This window comes from Podarcis filfolensis, assembly GCF_964270895.1.
Source record: "Podarcis filfolensis genome assembly, chromosome: Z".
Classification (NCBI taxonomy): domain Eukaryota; kingdom Metazoa; phylum Chordata; class Lepidosauria; order Squamata; family Lacertidae; genus Podarcis; species Podarcis filfolensis.
Window position 1 is genome coordinate 15,357,027 of NC_139617.1, and position 22,751 is coordinate 15,379,777.

General features: G+C 41.9%; 1 long non-coding RNA gene across 4 annotated transcripts in view; it reads right to left on the reverse strand.

Annotated features, from left to right (window-relative positions):
• Positions 1-1,980: 1,980 nt before the first annotated feature.
• LOC310754362 overlaps positions 1,981-22,751 on the reverse strand; it is a 43,751-nt gene continuing 22,980 nt past the window's right edge. Inside the window, exons 3-4 of one of the 4 annotated variants that reach the window (XR_014543751.1) lie at positions 3,614-3,724; positions 1,981-2,109 (exon numbers count right to left, since the gene is read on the reverse strand). This is a non-coding gene — a long non-coding RNA (uncharacterized lncRNA). Of the gene's footprint in view, positions 2,110-3,613; positions 3,725-19,201; positions 19,542-21,254; positions 21,676-22,450; positions 22,511-22,751 lie in introns of those variants that run through there. The other 3 variants (XR_014543754.1, XR_014543752.1, XR_014543753.1) reach the window with 3 other exon arrangements.

The following is a 22,751-nucleotide window of genomic DNA, read 5'->3' on the forward strand; positions in this document are numbered from 1 at the left end:
GCCACAATAGGAAGTTTGCAAGCAGGACCTGACTGCAACAGCCTTCTCCCCACTTGTGACTCCCAATAACTGGATTTCTGAGGAACACTGCCTGCAACAGTGGAGGTAGAGCACAGCCGTTATGACTAGTTGATAGCCAATAGCTGTTGATAGCCTCATCCTCCACGAAATTGTCTAAAATTCCTTTAAAGTCATCCCACTTGACAGCCATCACTATCTCTTATGAGAGCAAATTTCATTATTTATCTAGGAATGTCATCTAGCCAACAAACACCAGTGCATACCCTCCAACTTTTCACAAACAGATAAGGAGCATGGTTGCATTATCTCATATGTTCCTCCTCCTCCTCCTCCTCCTCCTCCTCTTCCTACTGCTATCCATTGCAGTTGGGCCCGCTGCAATTTCTGTCTGCTATACTCCTTTACAATCAGCTTCTACCAATCTGAAAGTCAGAAGAGCATTTGTTCTTTCGGTTAAAGATATTATTAGGAAGCGGATTTGTCTTACAAAAGGTCCACAGTTTAAAATATACTCCAATAGCTGCAGCCTGTGAAATGGCAGTCTGTGCACGACCTGATTCCTTGGCTTCCAAGCACATGCATCCATTGTTGAGGGTCGAACAATTAGCAAAAGTAAATTGCAGGCTTGGGGCCCTGATCTAGAGTGCAAAGGGCCTTTAATCCTTTGCACCCCACTGTAGTCTTACCCGCCTGAACTGGCTTCACCATGCCTGCTATTTTCATTGGGGAAAGCTGTCATTGGTATGATTCCGCCACCCCCCCTAAACCGATTAGCAGACGGGAGTGGGGGGTGGGCAGACAGTCCAGAATGGGATTGCAGCAAAGGTTAAAACCCTCCAGCACCACACCAGGGTCACATTCAAAACTGGGCTCCTATTCCAGCAATTTACTTGGTAAACTCCATTCACACATTTCATAATGATAGAAATGATGTGTCATCCATTTTGGCCCTGGGAAGGGAGCTGAACTCTGAAAAAATGATAAGTGCAAGCAACTCACACACAAAAAAGCAAACTACCAGAGCATCTCCAAAGGCTCCAAAGGGACAAAATAGGGACTATTAATTATATCCAACTTTGCATCTGATGAACAGGACTCTCGTCCACAAAGCAGCTTGTTCCACGGTACAATTTGTGAATTGAAGCTCCTTGCTGTTTTAGCTGCCATTTGGTGCAGTGTTGGGCTAGGGACTGAGAGACCAGGGTTCAAATCTCTAATCAGCCACAGAAGTACTAAACAAAATCAGGGAAAGGGCTGCAGCTCAGGGGAAGAGCATATGCTTTGCATGTAGAAGGCCCAGATTCAATCCCTGGCATCTCTAGGTAGGTGAATACTCCCTGCCTGAATCCCTGGACAGCTGCTGCTGGTATATATAGACACTGGCAAGCTAGATGGACTAGTGGTCTGACTAGGTATGAGGCAGCTTCCTATGTTCCTGCCTTCAGGGGCACACTTGGCCCTGTAACAGGTGCTCTAGCAAGCGAAGCAGAACTTTCATAAAGATTCCTAACTATCTAGGCTTAAATAAACAACCTCGGCTGAAGAGCGGGTCTAATTGCCTTTCAGAATTAATGAGTTATTATTTGGGGAAACTTGGAATCTCTGCAAATTAGCAGCATCAAGTAGTTCAGTTGTTCTAAAGTAATTATTGATGAAGTCCTAATGGAACAGATTGACTCCTGATGAAGCCATGAAAGGCAAGAGGCCTGTTAGGTGAGAGAAAAGGCCTGCATTCAAAGATGTAGTTGCACTACGCCAAATGGCGACGGCTTCCAATTTAACAGCAACTATCCAGAGAACCACAGTTAAGACCAGGATGTAGCAGCTCGATGTAAGCCTCCACCGGCTTTTGTGAGTCTTCCCCCCCCCCCCCACCTCAGGCTCAATTATCGCAATGTCTTTTAAACCCCATATGGGTAATTCCCACTGATTACAACATTGCCTACCGCTGAGTGCAAAGCTGATCCACTGCAGGCACCGATGTTCTTAATCTTTGCCAGCACGCTAGCTGTGTCTCACAAGGTTTTTGCATTTTCAGGTGAAAGGGAAATGAGACTTTCAAGAAGGGCTTCGATGAGTAAGTACAGTCTGAAAATGAAGAGATTATTGCTCCTTGAAGATGGCGATCAAATGGTTCAGAAAGGAGGAGCATAGTTCCTTTCTGTTGCTTGTTTCTCTTGTGCTGCTGTTATTCTATGCCTCTAATTAGAATACCAAGGATAGGGCCTCCACAGAAATGGTATCCAATTAAAAAAAGACACACACAGGGGTATCACTCTTTTATAATGAGATGTAGAACAATAGATAAGAACGCTTACAGGAAAAGCCAACCCCCCACCCATGTGAATAAATCCAAACATTCACGTCTGTTGGGAACAAGTTAGAAATGTAACTTTTACAGTATTTACTGGATATATAAGAGTGAGAGCCTTTCCACCCTGAAAACAACTGCAGTCAACAAAAATAAAACCTTTTTCAATGCCCCATATTAAAAGGGTATGTTTAGCACTTATTTACAAATGAATAATATCTTCATATTTATACCATGCTGAATACACACTAAAAAACAAACAAAAAACCACATGGACAAAGACTAACAATGATGTCACTCGTCACCAGTGATATCACAGGCATTAGCCAATAGGTGCCCGTGACAGTTTCACAGCCATGTTAATACAGAGTAGCTGAATGGTAGTGCACATACAAAAGGATTCAGGTTTTAATTCTCCAGGTATGGTTAGGAATCCAAGTTATCTGAAGCTCTGGGGAGCTGTTGCAAGTCAGCATATGATTGTGGACAATACTGAGCTAGACTGATCACTTGCCTGACCAATGGTCTGACATGATATAAGGTCGCCTCATATGTTCCCAAGGCAATGTCAGTACTTGTGTTGGGAAGATAAGTGCATCTCACCACCAACCTCTGGCTCTAAAGTGAATCTCTGTTTTTTTGTTTTGTTAGCCCCAAAATGGAAAATGAGCAAAGTCCCAACTAAAGAAGAATGGCAACTTAAATTTCTGGAATATGCGCAGATTGAGAACCTAACATATAGAATAAGAGAACAAGAAGAACATACATTTAAAGAAGATTGGAAAATGTTCATTGAATATATGGAAGAAAATTGTGTATATTTGAAAAAATGGGCAGCATTAAGATAAATTCAACAGGGTAAATAAGTTTTGATGGATGTAATAATGGAATAGTGAATGGTTTAGTTTATATAAAATATGCAGGGATTTATGTTATGCAAAATGAACCATGGAAAGAGAAGAAGGGAAGTCATTGATATTTTAAGGTTGTTTAAATGAATGTTCTAAAATTTAAAACAGAAAATTTAATTTTAAAAAATAGAAAAATAAATAAAGTGAATCTCGGATTTCTATCAACTTGGAGGGAAGAAGGTCCATTAGAAAATGAAATACTTCTAAAATGTCTTATAAGTAGATAACATAAATTTATATATATATAAACCACATTGTTAATACTCAATGTTGATAACAGCATTCATTTAACCAAAGCTGTTTTTAACTCAATACTCACCCAAATTGTGCATATATATATATATATATATATATACTCTTCTCCACCCACCTGATACCTGTTTCTTAGTAGAGGCGCAGGTGGCTCCCACAGTAAACAGATCACAAATCACTAGGGAATTCTTTAACCCATCCCTTGTTCGTAATTCTCCTCTCTTCTCATCTAAAAAACAGAAGAAGCACAAACCTTATTAAAAGGTGCTCCAGGCAGTTTTTAGAATTAACATTTGATGCTACAGAAAACTTAGCTTCCATTATGTTCAAGGAGTCTATTTCTTCTTATCCTTATGTTACCTTACTTCTCTTTTAACAATCCGATTACTTAAAGGGATGCATTCATTCTCATTCTGTACAGCAGTGTTCCTGTCAGCGGTTGTCACTTTTTTGCCATATAATGCATGATGTGGCATTACAGCAATCACCTGCTCTGCTTTTATTACAGTCCTTGCATTGAGCAATCCTACTGTGGTTACTGGGTGCAAAAGGGCATTCTTCCTTTTTGCATAGCTAGACTCACCCATATTTAAACAAATGTTTGAATATGGTTAAGTCCAGCTCCACGCTAAACCCTGAAGGTAGAGGGGTTTCCACTAATGTTTTTGGAAAGTGTATAAAACCACTTGATCAAAAAGCTCTACAAACAAAATTGATAAATATCATGCCCGATAAAATAATGGATGAAAATGCAGCGAGAGAGTCTACATACCAATTAAAAACAAAGTTATATAAAACCATCATTATTAAAAACAAAGATGAAATCAATAACAGTTTAAACAAAAGTAGACTTGCCAAAACAAAAAAAAATATGTTCATCATCCAAAACTATATAAAGTGAGGGTGTTTGCCTAATGACAATGACCAGATGCCATCCTTACCTGATCAATGAGACGACAGGCACCTATGTGACTATCCTGGTGGTCCCTGGACTTGGTGAGGTGGTTTCATGGCCAAGCAGGTGACACAGGTGGAGCCAAGTTGTTGTGGTTTTCTCCTCCTCCTCCCCCACTGCAAAGATTCTGGGTTGCATCCAACTTAGTCCCACCCAAAGTAGGCCCATTGAAATTAATGGACCTAAATCAGTCGTGGCCTTTTCTGCAGTGGCTCCCCACTTGTGGAATGCTCTTGCCTGGCACCTTTGTTACATATCTTTAGGAGCCAGTCAAAAATATTCCTTTTCTCCTATGCATATGGCTAATTAAATAATCTATATGGCCTTTTAAATGGGGGGGGTAGTGAGTTTTTTGTTACTATGATATGCATTTTTAATATTGTAAGGCACCCAGTGGTCTCAGACGAAGGGCAGTTTAGAAATTCAATGAACGAATGGATGAATGAATTGTGTAAATTGGGTCTAATATGAGTAGGACTGCACTGTAATCCTTGAAAGCAAGCAGCTTCACCAGCTCCTCCATGCTGCCATCCCTTTGCCTAGAACAACCAGTGTTGTCCCTAGAGGATAGAAGGATGAAGCTTGCACCTTCAAAAAGCAATGCAGAGCTTAATTTTCTCTGGAACCTGCTAAGCCAGAAGAGGCGGTGTGGGGGAACCATTTCCCAGAACCAACCCAGGAAATTCCATCTCCCCTGACCATTCTTGACTCCCCTGCCAACAACCCCACATTGGACAATGAAACATTCCTGTGCTCTTTCCTTCCATTACGTCACAATAGATATTCCTTGTCAGAATTTGGGGGTGTTCCCAAGCTACACAGCTTAGCAATTTTTTTATTGCCCCTTAGGCTCAAAGAAGTTTAGTTTAGTTTTCCTTCCTGTTGTTTGTGGTTGGTAGTTACCATATAGGCAGGCATCAGGAGGGGCCTAGGCTGCAATCCTAGGCCTACTTACCTGGAAGTAAGCCCCACTGAATTCAATTCTGAATAGGCATGGTTGAGTTTGCAGCTTCATCTTGACTTTAACAAAGGTCTTATTAACCTTGTTCAACTGCCTCATTGTTGAATTATTACACCTTCTGTTTGCATTCCTTTGCTTTGCTTCAGTCCTTCTTAAATATGGAAGCACCACATTGTGGCTGGCCTGGAAAACCACCACTAATAGAACTGGTAGGATCTTTGCTGAGTTCTGCATCAGCTAGCCCTTGCAACACAATACAAGGGCTCCAGTTAAGACTTGTTTCTGCCTCTGCGGACTGAGTCACAGCTGCCCTGAACACTGGTTTTCCGGAAACAGATATTTGTTGATCCAAGCTCTTATTGTGCATGAACAAGGCCATTTATAGGCACATATATTCTTCTGACAAAGTCAAAACACCTTGTCTGCAGGATATGCACTGACTGCCAATTTGCTACCGGGCCAACTTCAAGACTTTGTTGGTACTGCTGTATTAACTTGAGAGACTGTCTTATCACATATATACCCCAAAAAAACTTTCTCATGGAAGCCCCTCAGATATCAGAAGTTTGATCCACAGTAACTGGAAGCTGGGATTCCAGTGTAGGGACAGCATCTCTTGTTGAGATTTACAAGCACACACTATTTCTGCAAACAACAGACCCCCATTTTTGTCTCAAAGGGCTTTTCCAGCTGGGTGCAGAAGTCCCTGCCTAAGATACTTGATTTTTATAAAATCTTCATTATCATGTGGTGACATTCTGGGGACTTGAGCAGAAAGTGAGGGAACTCATGCCTGACACTGGAAGCTAGGCTGGTGAGCTGAGTACACACAATCATGTATACTCAAGCCTCCAAGCTATCTTCAGGTACAGAAGTATTGGAGAAGTAGGGCAATGGCCAGGGTGTTGGACTAGGACATGGGAGACCAGGGTTCTAATTTGCACTCAGCCATGAAGCCCACTGGGTGGCTTTGAATCAGACACTGTCTCAGCTTAACCTACCTCACAAAGCTGTTGCAAAGATAAAATGGGGAGGGCGAGACCCATGTATGCCACCTCCAGATGCTTGGAGAAAAAAAATGTAACAACAACAACAAACTGAGTCTACAACTGGGGATCCTCAGCTCTGTGTGCAGCTGCCCTTTGTGATGAACCCCTATGACTGCAGATTAGATCATTTTCCTGGGCAGGGAAGTGTTCTCAGGCACAAAGCCAGCCAGCCAAGCTGGCACTGGGTTTTCCTAGACAGAGACGACTGTAAAAAGGCTTCCTGCTCAAGCCTTCCTGGCTTTGATGCATTTAGTATGTCCCACGGTTCTGACTCCCTGGTGCAGCTCCGGGCTCCCACTTGGCAGCTGCCTTGGGAAGCAGAAGAGTGTGACCATGTGAAACAGCAATTGGCAGGCAGGAAGACAGGCAGGCATCAGCACTCAAAATTGGCACCTGGATTGGTCATGTCTGGTATGCATGTTAGGAAACAGGCCTCCTGCTCCTGCATGCACCACAGAATAGTACCTTCGGCACTTCAGCCTCCAGCTTGAGTCCTCAGGTTGGCCCTAGCTTCATCAATGGACAATATAAGAACTTTGGTGAGCATATATTTCAAATCTAGGTCTGAGTATGACCACTACCAAAGGTGGACCTGTTCCCCTGCACTGGGTGCCAAGCTCAGGGGCTGCAAAAATCACCCCAGAAATCTGTAAAGAACTGTGTCAGGAAGACGACGTAAGCTTGTCTCCCACTAGTGCCTAGAATCTGGGCAGGCTGCTGAGATTTCCCTGGGGCTTGCCTAGTGCCTTCATTACCTATCTTTAGGCACCAGATGAAACCATTTCTTGATAATCAGGCTTGATAATACTCTATGGGCTTATAATTTATTGGGAGGTTGTTTGTTTGTTTGTTTGTTTGTTTGTTTGTTTGTTTGTATTACGTATTTTGTGTTCTCACTTTCTATTTTTATATTCTGAACTGCCCTGCAATCTTTAGATGAAGGGCGGTATACAAATTTAATAAATAATTCAGTCGTACTTTAGAAGTTGAACGGAATCTGTTTGGAAGTCCGTTTGACTTCCAAAACGTTCAAAAACCAAGTTGCAGCTTCTGATTGGCTGCAGGAAGGTTCTGCAACCAATCAGAAGCCGTGAAAGCCCCGTCAGACGTTCGGGTTCCAAAGAACGTTTGCAAACCGGAACAATTGCTTCCGGGTTTGCGGTGTTCGGGAGCCAAAATGTCCAAGTACCAGGGCTTTTGGGATCCAAGGTATGACTGTAGTAAAAAAACAACAGCTGTGTAGCCGCTTACCCTGAAAGCTTGAAAACATGCTCCGGGTTCCCAAACCATTAAATGCCTTTCCAGTCATGTTAGCAGATCAGGTATGAGAGGCAGAGCAAATTAGATAAGGAGGAGGCAAAATAAAAAGATGAGTCCAAGTTTGCAACTTCCTGGGCAGGGAGTTTGAGGACACAATCTGCATGGCTGCCCTATTTTTATTTCTTTTGATTACTTCAACCTTGCCTTTTTCATCCCATTGCTAGGTTATGCTCACCTACAAAATGAATGGTTATAAAAGGAATGCAACCAAAACTTACATAAAAGGAACGTTTGGCCCGGGAAGATTTTAGCTTTTTGGTGTTGTGCTTGGAGCTATCTTGCTACAGCTTTCTTTCCTGGCCTCCATAATTGCTCTCAGGAGACAATTGAAGCTAGCAGTATTGCAATTATTCTGCCATCGTGTTACACCCGCATCTTGTTATCCTATGTACTTTAACTGTGTTTCTCATTATTGGGGTGATCAACATGTCAGGTATCCAAGTCCTCATTTCCCCAGCAAAGAATTTGGAAGCAGGCCCTCAAAGTAATGTTTAATGTTGTGTGTGTGTGTGTGTGTGTGTATTCCCTAGAAGTGAAAGTACCATTCCAGAATATAGAGGAAAGGAGGTAAGTTTAGCTGTGCCAACCTGAGTTTAAAGTGCACATGAAAACAGAGTTCTTCTTTGGATGGGACCAAAGTTATCAGATTCTGGTTCTTTCAGGCTGGTCAATTTCTCCCATGTCCACTGGTGCTCACTTAAGTTTCACTTTTATTTAGTTAGCTGTGTTATTTATACCACAATTTTCACAACAAAATGCAGTGAAATTTACAACTATATAAATACAATTCAGGACAAAAAAAAATCAGTAGCAGAACAATGCGACAATAGCAACTGCTGGAAACAAGAGTTCAGGAAAACATCCAACACAAGAAGATCTTTGTGCACATCTAAAACCAGGAAAGCAGAGGGTCTTGGTGAATTTCCCTGGGGAAAGAGTTCTATAACTCTTTCTATCATGGGGATACCACTGTCTCTTTTCCCCACCAATTTGATCTTAGTTAATGGTGAGCAAGAGCTGGGCTTCTAGTGCTGATCTGAAGGCTGAAGTTCATGTGGGCATAGGCCAGGCCTTCCAGCTGTTTTGTACAACTCCAGACAGCACAGCTGTGCTGTCCATGAGTGAAGGGCATTGCCGTACAAAACAGCTGGAGGCACATGCTGCTTGCTCTATTACCCCCAGGAGGATCAAATGGGGTCAGTCCAGGGACTTCACAGAGAAGCTGCCCTCTGACTTGCCACAAGGGGTCGCTGTCCATCATCCTAGCAGCTCTCCTGCCAGATGGAGCATATCATGACTTGCCCTGCCTTAAAACCTCTCTAATGGGAATTGTTCTGCACAGCTGGGAGCCAATGAGCCTCCCTTGCAGGCTTAACTGATCAATGCATCATACTGCCCTTGTATTAGGGAGCATTAGGGAGTTGTAGTCCAAAATATCTGGAGGTATTGGCAAAGGCTGGCATAGGCACTCCCAGAGAGAACCTGCTCCCAAACCATTTCTACTCACCACTAATGCAAACTCAGTCCTTGAAATGACTGGGACATGTAATCCCAGACCACACTTGTCAAATCCAGCAACTCAAGCTGCACACACACCTCTGAGAAACTGGCAAGGCGCTCAACACAAGATATAAGCTTTAAAAAAAAGGAAAAGGAAAAGCAGGACACGTTTTCCATACAAACAAAAACAATTTACAATCAGTCTGGAAGAAGGCAGTGCTGCATAGAAAGCAAGCTATCATTTTGATACTGACATACTGCAACCCAGGTGGTTTGGAAGGACTCTGCTTGTGAACCCTTGAACAAAAAGGAAGGGGGAAAGCGGGAAATGAAGTGCCATTGCATTCATCACTCATTAGGATAATCCATCACCAATGCAGCAGCAAAAACAGACAACACTTGCTCTTCAGATTGCCCCGGCAGTTGAATGTGATTGATATCCCATCAGTCTGGGACAGGCTGTTGTCTCCTTCATTGTTCTCGTGAATGATGAGGGAAGATGACAAAAAGTTACCAATGAGGATGCAGCAAGAAGACAGCCTGCATTATGGATTGAGGCACACGGTTATATAAAGTGATGGAAATCTAATATTCAAGTATTCTTGAAGTGCATTGTCAGCAATGTAGCAATAAGCCAGTTTGCACCACATGAATTGAGAACTTCAGATATCTAAAACATTGACTGTGAGGATATTGTGGGCTTATGTTATTTACTGAAACCGCCTGCAGAACTGGTACCCTACTTTCTACAATGGAAACATTGTGCAAGCATGGACTGCAGAAGCACATAATATAACAACAACAACAACAACAACAACAACAACAACAACAACTTATTATTTATACCTCACCCATCTGGCCAAGGACTCTGGAGCTTAAGCACTGTATGCTAAGATATTAATGGAGATGGAAGAATATTCAATTTCAGTTTCTCTCATTTTTTTTTTAATTTTTACTATCTTAAATTCAAATCTACACATTTCCACATCAATTTGTAATTTTTTATTTTAAAAAGTCCACGTGAAAATTCATTTGTGCATTTCTTATAATGTTCACTGATATATTATTTTTATGCACACTATACCCTAGCTAATGCATTTTAGCACACATTAGTTGGCTGAAGAACTGCATTGCAAAATTCATAGAAGTGCAAATTTCAAAGGATGACTGTGTTTTGGTTTGTGTATTGTTTTTGGGACTGCAAACTTGATAGATTTGTCTTTACATGCAAAGTGAACCAAATATCCCAACAATCCCTAATATCAAAGATTTTTTTCAAGCACAAAAATACAATAGGGATGTTGGCATCATCATGCCCTTTGATTGATTTGGAGTTAGTATGATGGCTCTGGATAACTCATAACTTTTGCGTGGTCAACACTCTCTTCTGTCGGCTGTACTTCCAATCCAAGCTTCATATTTGAAAAATGAAAGAATGTATGACTTCACATGTGTATGCTCCTGCTGGCATGTGAAGTGGCTCTTCAATTATGTTGCCCTAACTGGGCACTGCAAGAGAACTGCCCTAAATACTTGCTTTGATTACTTTGGCTGTAATATTTCAAAGCAAATAAAGATATATTTAAGAAAGAAAGCAAGAAAGAAAACTGCCCTAAGTGCATGTCAGGGATCCTGGATACTTTAAAATGTTTTCCTCTTCCCTCCTTGTCCCTTTCCCCTTGTGTGTCGTGTTGTTGTATGCCTGTGGGTAGGGACTTTCCCATTTTGTTGTATGTAAGAGGCTCTGGGAACCTTTTTGCTGAAGAGCAGGGTACAAATGAAGTAAAATGAATTAATAATAAATAAAATGTTATTGGAGGGTCTTAAGCCAGTGCTCTTAGTGGTCAGCAGGGGTGGGGAATCTTGACCACCTCTTCCATCAGTGCTGTTTCCACTGCCCTGGTAGACTGAGTTCTTTCAGTTTGAGGGCACCATCATTGTCAGGGATAGGGAACTTATGGAACTCCAATCTGCTCCAGCCAGTCTGGTGAATGGCCAGGGAAGATGAGAACTGTAGTTCAGCTATATCTGGAGGGCCAGAGCTTCCCCTTTGTGATTCAGGTCATAGCTACTGCATTCCCAAGCAACTCAGTCACCCAGCAGTCCCTGTCAACAGGGCCCCATAAAGCCATAGTATCTTGCATCTTGTGTGATGATATTACCTAAGCTTCTATGTCACCCTGATGGCATCCAGATGTTTTGAACTACAACTCCCATAATTTCCAGCCAGCTCAAACAATGAAAGGCATTGAACTGGAGACTGATGACTTCTGCCTTATCCCTGATGGCTGCCTTAGAACTTGACCCCTGACTATTTGGGGTCAGTTAACTGGCCTGGCCAAACTGAGAGCTGACTCTCCTTCCCCTACCCACTCTCCACCACAGTCCCAGGTTCTGCCTTCGGGGCCGACCCTTACAGAGGCTTGACAGCATCGGATTTGTAAAGTGGAACTGAAAGCCTCTTGGAAACAAGTTGTGCAACCCCTTGCAATTGGTGGTGCCTAAGGTTTGGAATTATTTTATGCTCACATATGCATATGCAGGTCAGCATCAAAGCAGCCCTACAGGGCTCTCTGCAGTTGGCACAAGACTCCTCTGTAGCTCTCCTGCTGTCACCGTCTCTGAGTAGCTGCATGAGATGCAATTGTGCGCTAAATATGGAACAATAATCTGTCTTCACCTATGGACTCCCCTCTCCCGTTTTGAACCTGCCTGGTTCCAAGACCACAGCTAATTAGTTCTAGGAGTAAAGCCCTATTGCTTCCTTCTTTTTTGTCAGCAGCTGTGTGCTTTCCCCCCTTTTCCTTTTTTTCTTTGTTACAGCGCTAATAACTTCAATTAAAAAGTAAGACTAAAATCAAATTAAAATGGCTTTCCTCATTACTGAGTATCCTGCTATCCAGCTGTTCACAGTATTAGCATTAATCTGTTTCATATATGAAGCAAACTGCCATGTTCTTCGCAGGTTGTCTCTTTGTCCCATTGTTAATGACTTATGCAAGGCTTTGTGGCAGTTTCGCTTCCTGTTTCTGCTGCGCCTTCCGCTTTCTCTAAGCTCCGGGAACAGGCATCATAAGAAGAATTCACAAATCATTATTAGCTTTAATGCCTCCCTACCAACCACTACTTCTCTCCAAAAACATTGCTTGGCTCAGAGTCGTTGAAGGAGAAGCACAAAGAAAATAAAAAGAGGTAGAGCTGAGATTTCAGTCCTTATAAATCACTTATCAGTGATTTATAAGGACTGCAGATTATCGAAAAACATTTAAATCAGGCTGAAGCCTGATCTCCTTAGGCCCATGAGTTCCTCTTGCAACAGATTTCCAGCACAGCCCTATGAACAGCAGGGGCGAAGGAAGGTGGGTGCAGTGGGGACAGGCTGCCCTGGGTGTCATCCCTGGGGGAGGTGTCAAAATGGCACACCGTGGGGGGCAGCACTTACCACGGGGCCTGGCCGGCAGTGTGCCTGAGCCATGCATTTCTCCTGGGAGTGACACGGTAGCTCGGGGCCCCGCGCTGCCCAAACCGGCAGAGTGGGGCTTGCATCTGCCAGGTGGACTCTGTGGGCAGCTCGCGATGGCGCCCTCCTGGGCGGATCGCCCCGCCCCGTGGGTGGTTTGCCCAGCCCCCACCGCTCTGGGTGCCAGAGCAGCTAGCTACGCCCCTGATGAACAGCACCAGGTGACTGGATAGCTCAATCAGTAGAACATGGGACTCTTAATCTCAGGGTCGAAATATTCCTGCATTTCAGGGGGCTGGCCTAGATGACCCTTGTGGTCCCTTCTATGAAAGGGACATAGATTTGTGGTAGAGCAGCTGCTCTGCATGCAGAAGTTTCCAAGGTCAATTCCTAGCATCTCCAGGGAGGGCATCTCCAAAGGCCCTTGAGAGCTGCTACCATTCAGTGTAGACCAGCCTTTCTCAACTTGTGGGTCCCCAGATGTTGTAGAACTACAACTCCCATCACCCCTAGCTAGCAAGGCCAGAGCTCAGGGACAATACTGACCCAAACATACCACTAGAGTAACCTAGTATAAGGCAGTTTCCTATGTGCCTATGTTCGAGACATATAAATTTCCTTACATAGTTTAACTCCTGCTCACTGTGGCAGTTTGGTTTGGATACCAAGTAATATCTGAATTAACTTGGGGATACATATTTGGGCCTTTGTAGAGGCATTGTTGGACTCTTATCAGCGTCCCTGATAGTCGGGGGTAGTCCAGTAATTTCTGGAGGGCCCCAGGTTCCTCATCCCTGAAATTTGGGTTGGGGAAATTAATTGATTCTGTTCACATTTAAAGCCAAAGCTACCAAATTTGCACTTTCTAAAACAATATGAGAGCTGAAACCAAGCTATCCCTTGGAATTTGCATATCTACAAATTGTGTACAAATTTTCCACTAAAATGGCAGTGTTTTTTTCATTCAGGTTTTTTTTTTTTAATGGAAATTGCTGTAGAAATGTGGAGAACTAAATTTAAGACTGGAAAAATTAGAAACTGAGGGAGCCGAAACTAAAGAGATTCTTCTACCCCAAAGATCTTTGTGGGATATATTATCTATCAGAATGCAAACACACTCTGATATTGCTTCATTTAGAATAAGTCCATGCAAATGATATTGTCGCCAACAGAATGCATTAAAATTTCATAAGGCAATCTACTCAACCCACACTGGTTTTCATTCTGGTTTTTAGGGTGCAGGTGGGTGGGGGGATTAAATACAACAGAAATCAAGAATTTCTAAAAGATATGGAGACTTTCTTTAGCATTCCTCTAGAATAAATAGGCTATCTGATAGGATTTACTACAACTTTGCTCTTTAGCCTGCTTCTAAAATCCTGCTACAGTGGCTGGCAATGAGAATGTGGTCAAAGAAGTAATGTTGAACTCAGAGCTGTGAATGGAAGTTGACCATCTGCCAGGAAACAAGCACCGGATGGTCCAAAGGGCAAGTTGCCAGACCATCAGCTCAGCTGTGCCAGCAGAAGAATCAGAGGAAGAAGCTTTATGAGCCCGTCGTAGCTTGTTAAAAGTTCCAGGGGCTCAAGCAGAAGCAACTTTTAAGTAATCAAGGCAGTGTTGTGCAAGGCTGTTGTGCAGAGGCTAAACTCATGACAGCCAGTGCAGTGTACTAGTTAGAGCAGGGGTGCCCAAACTTTTTTACAATTTTACCCTAAAGTTGTTGAACTTCTTTTAGGATTTTACCCCAGGACATATACTGCCATGGGGGGCCAGATTAAATCAACCAGCAGGGCCAGATTAGGCCCCTGGGCCAGACTTTGCACATGCCTGAGTGTTGGACTAGGACCTGGGACACTGGGGTTTAAATCCCCACTTAGCCATGAAGTTCGTTGGGTGTCCTCAAGACAGTCATTGTCTCCTAACCTAACCTGCCTCACAGGGTTGATGTGGGGATAAAATGAAGAGAGGGGGGAACTACGTATGCCACCGTGAGCTGGGGTGGGGCCACCATACTATGTGGTGGGTTATTGTTCATTGTTGGGAAGGAAAGGGATGAAGCAGTGTTGAACCTACATTTTGGAGGCCCTTCACAACCAGCAATCAGGTCTGGGTAACCACTCATATCTTCTTCAATTAAAATAAAAATCTACACCTCAGATTTTGCTTTAAATTGTTTTACTGTAACACCCTTCCTTTGCAATATCTGTGCTACTGATTCTCACACTTTGGGATTGTTGGAATATATACTACTGGATCCATTTTTTAAAAAGCAATGTAGACTAAATCCGCTTCTGGGACCCCTCTGAGATTAGGGGCCCTGAAGCTTCACTAGTTTCATAGTAGCTCCACTCCTGAGGGTAGGCATGGTGCAAATGCATCACTGGAGCCAATCCTGCACTTCTGCTGATGTGTTTTCACTTTTCTGCTGCCTCAGCCACTCTCTTCTTCCTTCTGGTAATCAAAAGTGACCCACCTTGCCAAGAAGATAGCATAGGGGCTCTGTCCCATGCAGCAAACTGCCTTTGCACTTTGGCAGGGCTAGTCCTGTTCACAGGCTACCTTAGAATCATAGAATCATCAAATTTTGGAGTTGGATGGTACCGCAGGGATCATCTAGTGCAACCCTCTGCAATGCAGGAATTTTTGCCCAGCGTGGGACTCAAACCCACAACTCTGAGATTAAAAGTCTCCTGCTCTACCGACTAAGCTGTTTTAAGAGAAGATGATGGGATGCCAATCTGGATGCTTGCTCTGTTACTCATCGCCTACTTCTGAGGATAATATAAGAAGTTTAAAGAACTTTGTGCTTTTAAAGTACAGTGTTAAGCATATGTGAAAATTAAAAGAATGTTGCTTGAAATGTCTAGCTATCTCCACTGCCGTATGTTTTATTGGCTTGTTATTTGCTTAAAAAATACATCTTCCAAAGCCATGGTTACTTCTCAAATTTTTATCCCCCTGCTCTCCCGCACCCTATTTTAAAAAGTGTTACTTTATCACATTTAAGCCAGATGGAGGCCTGATACTTAACTTTATTTTGGTTCATCACATCCAGACGTTGGGCTGGAATTTAAAGGTCCTCCCATAACCTTGCAATTCCCCCATATGGGGTGAGGTGGTGGTGGTGGAAGAAGCAAGCATCACAAGTTACATGGCTGAAAATGATTTAACAAACAGGAGAATACTGGGAAAGAAGCTGATCTAGTGTGAAATGTGAATTTCTGCAAGAATATAAAACTTACATAAGAGAAAGCTTGAGATAACAGTTACGAGTTACTTAAAATGTAATTGGCTGCACTATGTTCTGGGATTGCTTTTTCCGTGCAGAGAGTTTGACATTTGCATATCCATATGGCAAAAAAATTATGTTTGGGGGAGAATAGCAACACCTGGGAAATGACTTAAGTGGTCGGAGTCATAAATCTATGGTACGTAAATACAGATGAAGAAGCACATAAATATAAGCTGTTGGTGGCTGATGAGATAAAATGGTATTATTTCTATGGTTTGAAAGTTCACCGTTTTTCTCCCCGCCTTGCTCCCACAAAGCTGCTGTTATCAAGCTGGTGTTCTTACATACCTGAGCACCAAAGGCTATAAACAACAACTTTGATTTAAACACACCGAGCAAGGCAATGTGTGCCACCCATCACTTACGCCAACATGTTTTTATCAGCTTTCTGCCAACAATAATGGCCCATGCTTAGAATAGCCCACTGAAAACATATCCTCATCTCATGTCACCACCCTTTTCTTTCCTCCTTTCCCCCCGCACCAAGCTTTCCAAAGCGACTTCCTACGAAATGATATTAATCACTCTCCGCTCCATTGCAAGACACCAGCGATAACTTGATTAGCTTGGCTATTTGATGTGCAGAACTGGAAAGGAGCAAATAAATGAAGCATCAGCTCTCAGCATCTGTGCTCCCAGATAGGCCCGTGATTGGATTAATTGTCAAGGTGTATACCATTTCTCAACAACAATATTTGTCAAGGCAGTGGAAATTGTCTAATAGAATAATCGCCTTTACAAATAAAGTGTGGCACACTCTATATCAATTGTCATTCCTCTGTCATTGTGTGGCAGGAGCACTGCAGTACAGTTCATACTGATAAGTGTTTTCTTACCTTTATTGTCTATCCCTTTCAGGGACCAACCCAACTGAATCTAGACATGGAAGGTGCATGCCCTAGCCTAGAGGACCTGAGGTCAGTGTCTTGAGCTGGAAGCTGAAGAAAGCAAAGAACCCAGTCGTGTAGAAGTTAGAGTGTCAGCCTGGGAAACCAGGGTTCAAATCCCCACTGAGCCATGGACCTCACCACATTACTTTGGGGCAGTCATAGCATATCAGGCTTACCTAACTCACAGGGCTATTGTGAGGATAAAATGGTGTGAGGGAGAGCCATGTACATTACCTTGAGCTCTTAGGAGGAAAGGTGGAATATACAGGCAATGCATTAAAAAACGCTGCTACGTTTTCCAGGCAAAGTATGGTCCCATCTGCACTATTCATTTAAAGCAGCACCATACCATGGCTCCCCCCCCCACCTCCACCCAAGAATCCTGGGACATGTAGTTTGTTAAGCCTTCTATGCCTACCATACGTCTTTTAATGTGGCTCCACAGAAAGTTAAGCTAGGTGAATTGGGACTAAGGGGGAACAAGAAAGGAAGGGAATATACGGTAGCTATCGATGGTCAAACAAATGTAAAAAAGACACAAAGCTGCCTCAGAGCTCCAGAAGACAGGATAATAAGCAGAATAATAAACTTCAGTGCCCATGATTCCTTTTTTGGGAAGCCATGGCTGATTAAAGTGATACAACAGAGCTTTAAATGTACAGTGCAGATGGAGTCAATCAAGAACAGTGTCAAGTTTAGCATCCCAGGGGTGGGTCACAATCCAGCTTGTATGCCCCACTTACCTGAGCTATAAAATATTCCAGCTTTTGTTTGTTTGTTTGTTTGTTTGTTTATGAAACAGTTGCAAGTTAATGATGTAGATCTTGCCCTGAGACTTGCAGTCTAAGATAAAGTAAATTTGCAATTGTCCCAGCTCCTATCCAGTCCATGAAGACTGAGGCTTTTACCTGAGGGTAAAGAAGGAATCTGTATTGAGCTGGAAAAGAGATACAGGCTCCCTCAAAAGTAGCCAAACTCCACTAGCCAAACTTGTTTCTCTCTAGCCCTCGCCTAAGCAGATGTGTGATGTGTTCAGTAGCTAATACCCACCAGTCATTAAAGGCCATTAAGTAAGTATATTTGGCTATAATTCAAAAACTTTAGGATAAAGTCATTTTGTATATCCAAATAGCACACTTAAAAAACAACAACTGATATAGTCTCAATATTCTATATGTTGTTCTACACTTCAGGATACAGTATGTTTTGTCTATTTCAGAGGTGAATTGGTTTGATTTTGTTGGAATTAGAAAGTATGATCATTAGGTTAGCAGGTTAGGAAGCATAAAGCTTTCTCTCTCTCTCTCTCTGTGTGTGTGTGTGTGTGTGTGTGTGCGCGCGCACATATATACATTGAAATCATGATTAGCATTTAGCGTTCACATTTTGCTCTTCTATAGCCATTAATAATTGAGGACTAATTCACTGAAAATGCAGAAATCTGATGAGGTATGAACTATACAACTATTTCAGGAGGTAAGAAATGTGGATGGATTTATCATTTATTTAGATGATCATAAAGGCCTTTCAAAACCCATCACGAGGAAAATATCAAAGGGCTTTAGATCTGCATTCCTTCTGCATCGAGCAAGCAGCAGAACTGACCGGTACATTGAATGATATTTCCGTAAACTAAAAAAGCCTCCATATAATTGTTCTAAAAGTTGTTCTTGGTTCTTCTCTCCATCTGCAAATATTATCAGGAATTAACTAGTGTAGAAATAAAGAAGCCGCTGCTAGTCTTATAAGGTGATTGAGGATATCAGCATGCTTTCCAAACAACAAAGAGAAATAATCTGTTGAAATCAATAAGGTTCATTGGCTTTCACGTGGGTTATTTGCTCTTTAAAGTGTCCTTTTAAGTAAACATTTCTTTTAAGTAGCTTATTGGTGGCTTAGCTTTGGCAGGAATATTTTGCTTATATTTTGTAAAAGCACATAGAAAGGGGGGACACAAACTGTTTTAAATGTTAGATCACTAAAGACACTCACACCATGAAGCCCTTGTTGTTTCATATGATTTCTACATGTGTGTAAAATAGCCATGTGCATGAGTAATGTGCAGGATGTATCATCACCTGTATATGTTGATCACTTATGCATCACCATAAAAGGAAGAGAAAAAAACAGCTATAATACATACATACATCATTTTACTTGTATGTCATCTTCCCAGAGTTCCAAACATGCTCAAGGCAGCTTAACAACATGAAAAAAAAATATAACTGCAACGTAACAAAAGTACCCATAAAGAATAAACAAAACATCAAAAAGGTACACAGCCAAACTGAAACAATTTCCACATAATTCACGAGATAGAAAAACACACACACACTCCCCACAACAAAACTCCCCAGGCAACACCCCAGCCCAAGATTCTGTTCAGCAGCCTCAGCTTCTATAGCCAGAGTCGGTCAGGGCCCCGCCCTCCCAGGACAGGTGAAAAAGGCCTGCAAAGCAGGGAACAGGTCTTCCCAGGACTCTCCTTCTTATTAGATTTCCAGACATACCACCTGTGTCCCAGTGGAGTGGGAGGAACATGCTGGCCAAGACAGATTGCCTCAGGTCACCTCCTTGGTGCACCATTGTCCATGCTTGCTAGGCAGGGCTGTTTTCCTAGAAAAAGGTGGTGGAACTTGCTGAGCACCCACCCAAAGTTTTTGAGCTTCTTTTAGGGGAGGCAGCCAAAGTTGTTTTTAGGGGAGCACCCACCTTCTCTTCTTCGCCCCCACTGCCACAATGTTAGGTCTAACTTGGCTCTTGTTTGGAAAGTATGTTTAAGGGTTTCACCCAGACAAACTACAGGATGGAATGCGAAACTTGTGAAGTGATCATACGAAGAATGCCATGCAGTTTCTACCACCAAAGTACGCCTCCCCCAAATGCCAGAATAAATTCCAAGCATTTTTAGGACAGAGTCTGTCCAAAGTAACTTGAACAAAAACAACTTATCCAGCCGGAGCTCACCATGAATGGCAATGGTACCCACCTGAGAGGTGTCAGAACTGGGTTCCTGTGAGTTCCGGCTGAAAAAAACAAAACCCTGAACTTATCCCTCCCTTTGATCTTCAAAAATATGTTTGGATAAGGTCTTAGCATTGTGGCATGCTAACAACAGCTTACACAATCAATGTAAGAGAGCCAGTGTGGTGTAGTGGTTAAGAGTGATAGACCCGTAATATGGGAAACCGGGTTTGTGTCTCTGCTCCTCCACACGCAGCTGCTGGGTGACCTTGGGCTAGTCACACTTCTTTGAAGTCTCTCAGGCCCACTCACTTCACAGAGTGTTTGTTGTGGGGGAGGAAGGGAAAGGAGAATGTTAGCCACTTTGAGACTCCTTCGGGTAGTGATAAAGCGGGATATCAAATCCAAACTCATCATCATGTGCCTGTTATTAGTCAGCACCATCCATCCAGCAATTGCACTTCTGATTTTTACTTTGTGTTTCAAAGCACACACCAATGTATTAATTTTAATGATTTACATACTGCTTAATATCTCAGTTTGTAAGGGGAGTCCAACAGCGATGCAAATGTGATACAGCATAAAGCCAATTAGCCATAAAATTGAGGGGAGGGGCCTTATGAAATTAAAAAAAACAAACAATTCATCGAGTGCTGCCAGAAATTGAACAGAGAAGGGAGCTGCCTGATCTCAGATGGGAGGAAGTCCCACAGAATTGTGAAAGCAATACTTAACACATGACAAATGTTAGCAGTACTCTAACCTAGAGGTTACCAGAGCATAGATGATAAAAGTTAGGCTATCCTAACTTGAGGAGAAGCTGTTTGAATTTCTGGATCAAAGAATTATTCTAATGGAGGACCTTAATGGGGTGGGCTTTCTGGATATGGACAGAACTCAAAGGAAAAAAGATACATGTCAAGGGAAACATTTTTTTTACGTTAGTGGAAAACAGTGATTTAATTGGCATATGGAGATTAAAACACCCACTAGAAAGACAATTTAGTTTCTTCTCAAAACCAAATCAAAGTGCAGGATAGATTGATTATATCTGGATTTCCAGAGATTTAACGCCAAGGGTAATAAAATCAGAAATTCTTCCAAGAACTCTCTTGGATCATAATACAATAACTATGGAGTTGAAAGGAAAAGAAGAAACCTCATTTAGGTGGAGAATGAATGAGGGACTGTTGGATGATCAAAAAATAATGGGGAAAGCTTAAAACATCCTAATAGATTATTTTGAATTGAATTTAAACAAAGGAATTGACCTAAATGTGATATGGGATGCATGTAAAGCGATGATAAGAGGCTTCTTAATTCAGCAAAACTCAATTAAAAAAAAACAACGAGAGAGAGATGATGATAATAATAATAATAATAATAATAATAATAATAATAATAATAATAATTTATTATTTATACCCCAGCCACTCTGGGCGGCTTCCAACAAAACACTAAAATGCAATAACCTATTAAACATTAAAAGCTTCCCTAAACAGGGCTGCCTTTAGATGTCTTCTAAAAGTTTGGTAGTTATTTTTCTCTTTGACATCTGGTGGGAGGGCGTTCCACAGGGTGGGTGCCACTACCGAGAAGGCCCTCTGCCTGGTTCCCTGTAACTTGGCTTCTTGCAGCGAGGGAACCGCCAGAAGGCCCTCGGCGCTGGACCTCAGTGTCCGGGCAGAACGATGGAGGTGGAGACGCTCCTTCAGGTATACTGGACCGAGGCCGTTTAGGGCTTTAAAGGTCAGCACCAACACTTTGAATTGTGCTCGGAAACGTACTGGGAGAAAAGGAAGAGATAATGAAATAAATAATTGAAAATGAAAAGAAATTGATTTTTAAAAATCCAGCTAATAACCAAGTGAAACAAAATTTAAAAATTCTACAGACTCAGTTTTCGATATTAATAAATCAAGAGATTGAGTGGAAAATTAAATTGTTGAATCAAAGGAGCTTTGAGTTTTGCAAATAAGCCAGGCAAATTGTTAGCCTGGCAGTTAAAAAAGAGACAAAAACAGAATACAATTACTAAACTCACAGTTGAAGGGAAAACAATAGACAATCTGGGAGAAATGAGGAAGAATTTACAAAAGTTTTATAATAAATTATATAAAAAGGAAAAAGAGGATAAGATAAATATAGAAGAATTTCTGGAAAAGAATAGACTGCAGAAAATTTCCACAGAGAAAAAGAACCAGCTAAATTCCATCATAACGATTGATGAAGTACAATCAGTGATTAAACAAGCAGAATTAGAAAGGCCCCAGGACCGGACAGATTGACAGCAAAATTTTGCAATAAGTTTATAGACCAACTGGCATCTCCTTTAAAAGATGTTATGAATAGTATTTTGATGGGTAAGAAGCTCCCAGAGACATGGAAAGAGGTCTATATTATGTTAATCCCTAAGCAAGACACAGACTTAATGCAGGTCAAAAACTATAGGCCAATTTCACTTCTGAACAATGATTATAAACTATTTGCTAATATTTTAGTGAATAGACTGAAAGAAATATTGAGAGAGGTGATAGGAAAGGACCAAACTGGATTCTTACGTGGGAGACAAATGAAAGACAATATCAGGAACATAATTGATATAACTGAATATTTGGATTCTAGGAAAGACAAATAAGCAGCTTTGATGTTTATAGTTGCCGAGAATGCATTTGATAATGTGTCTTGGTATTTTATGGGGGGAGGGGAATATAATTTATGGATATGGGTCCAATGTTTCTTAATGGTATTCAAGCTATATATTCTGAACAAAATGCAAGACTATTAGTCAATAATACTTTGACTGAAAAGATTGAGATAATAAAATAAACTAGGCAGAGTGCCCACTGTCACCACTATTGT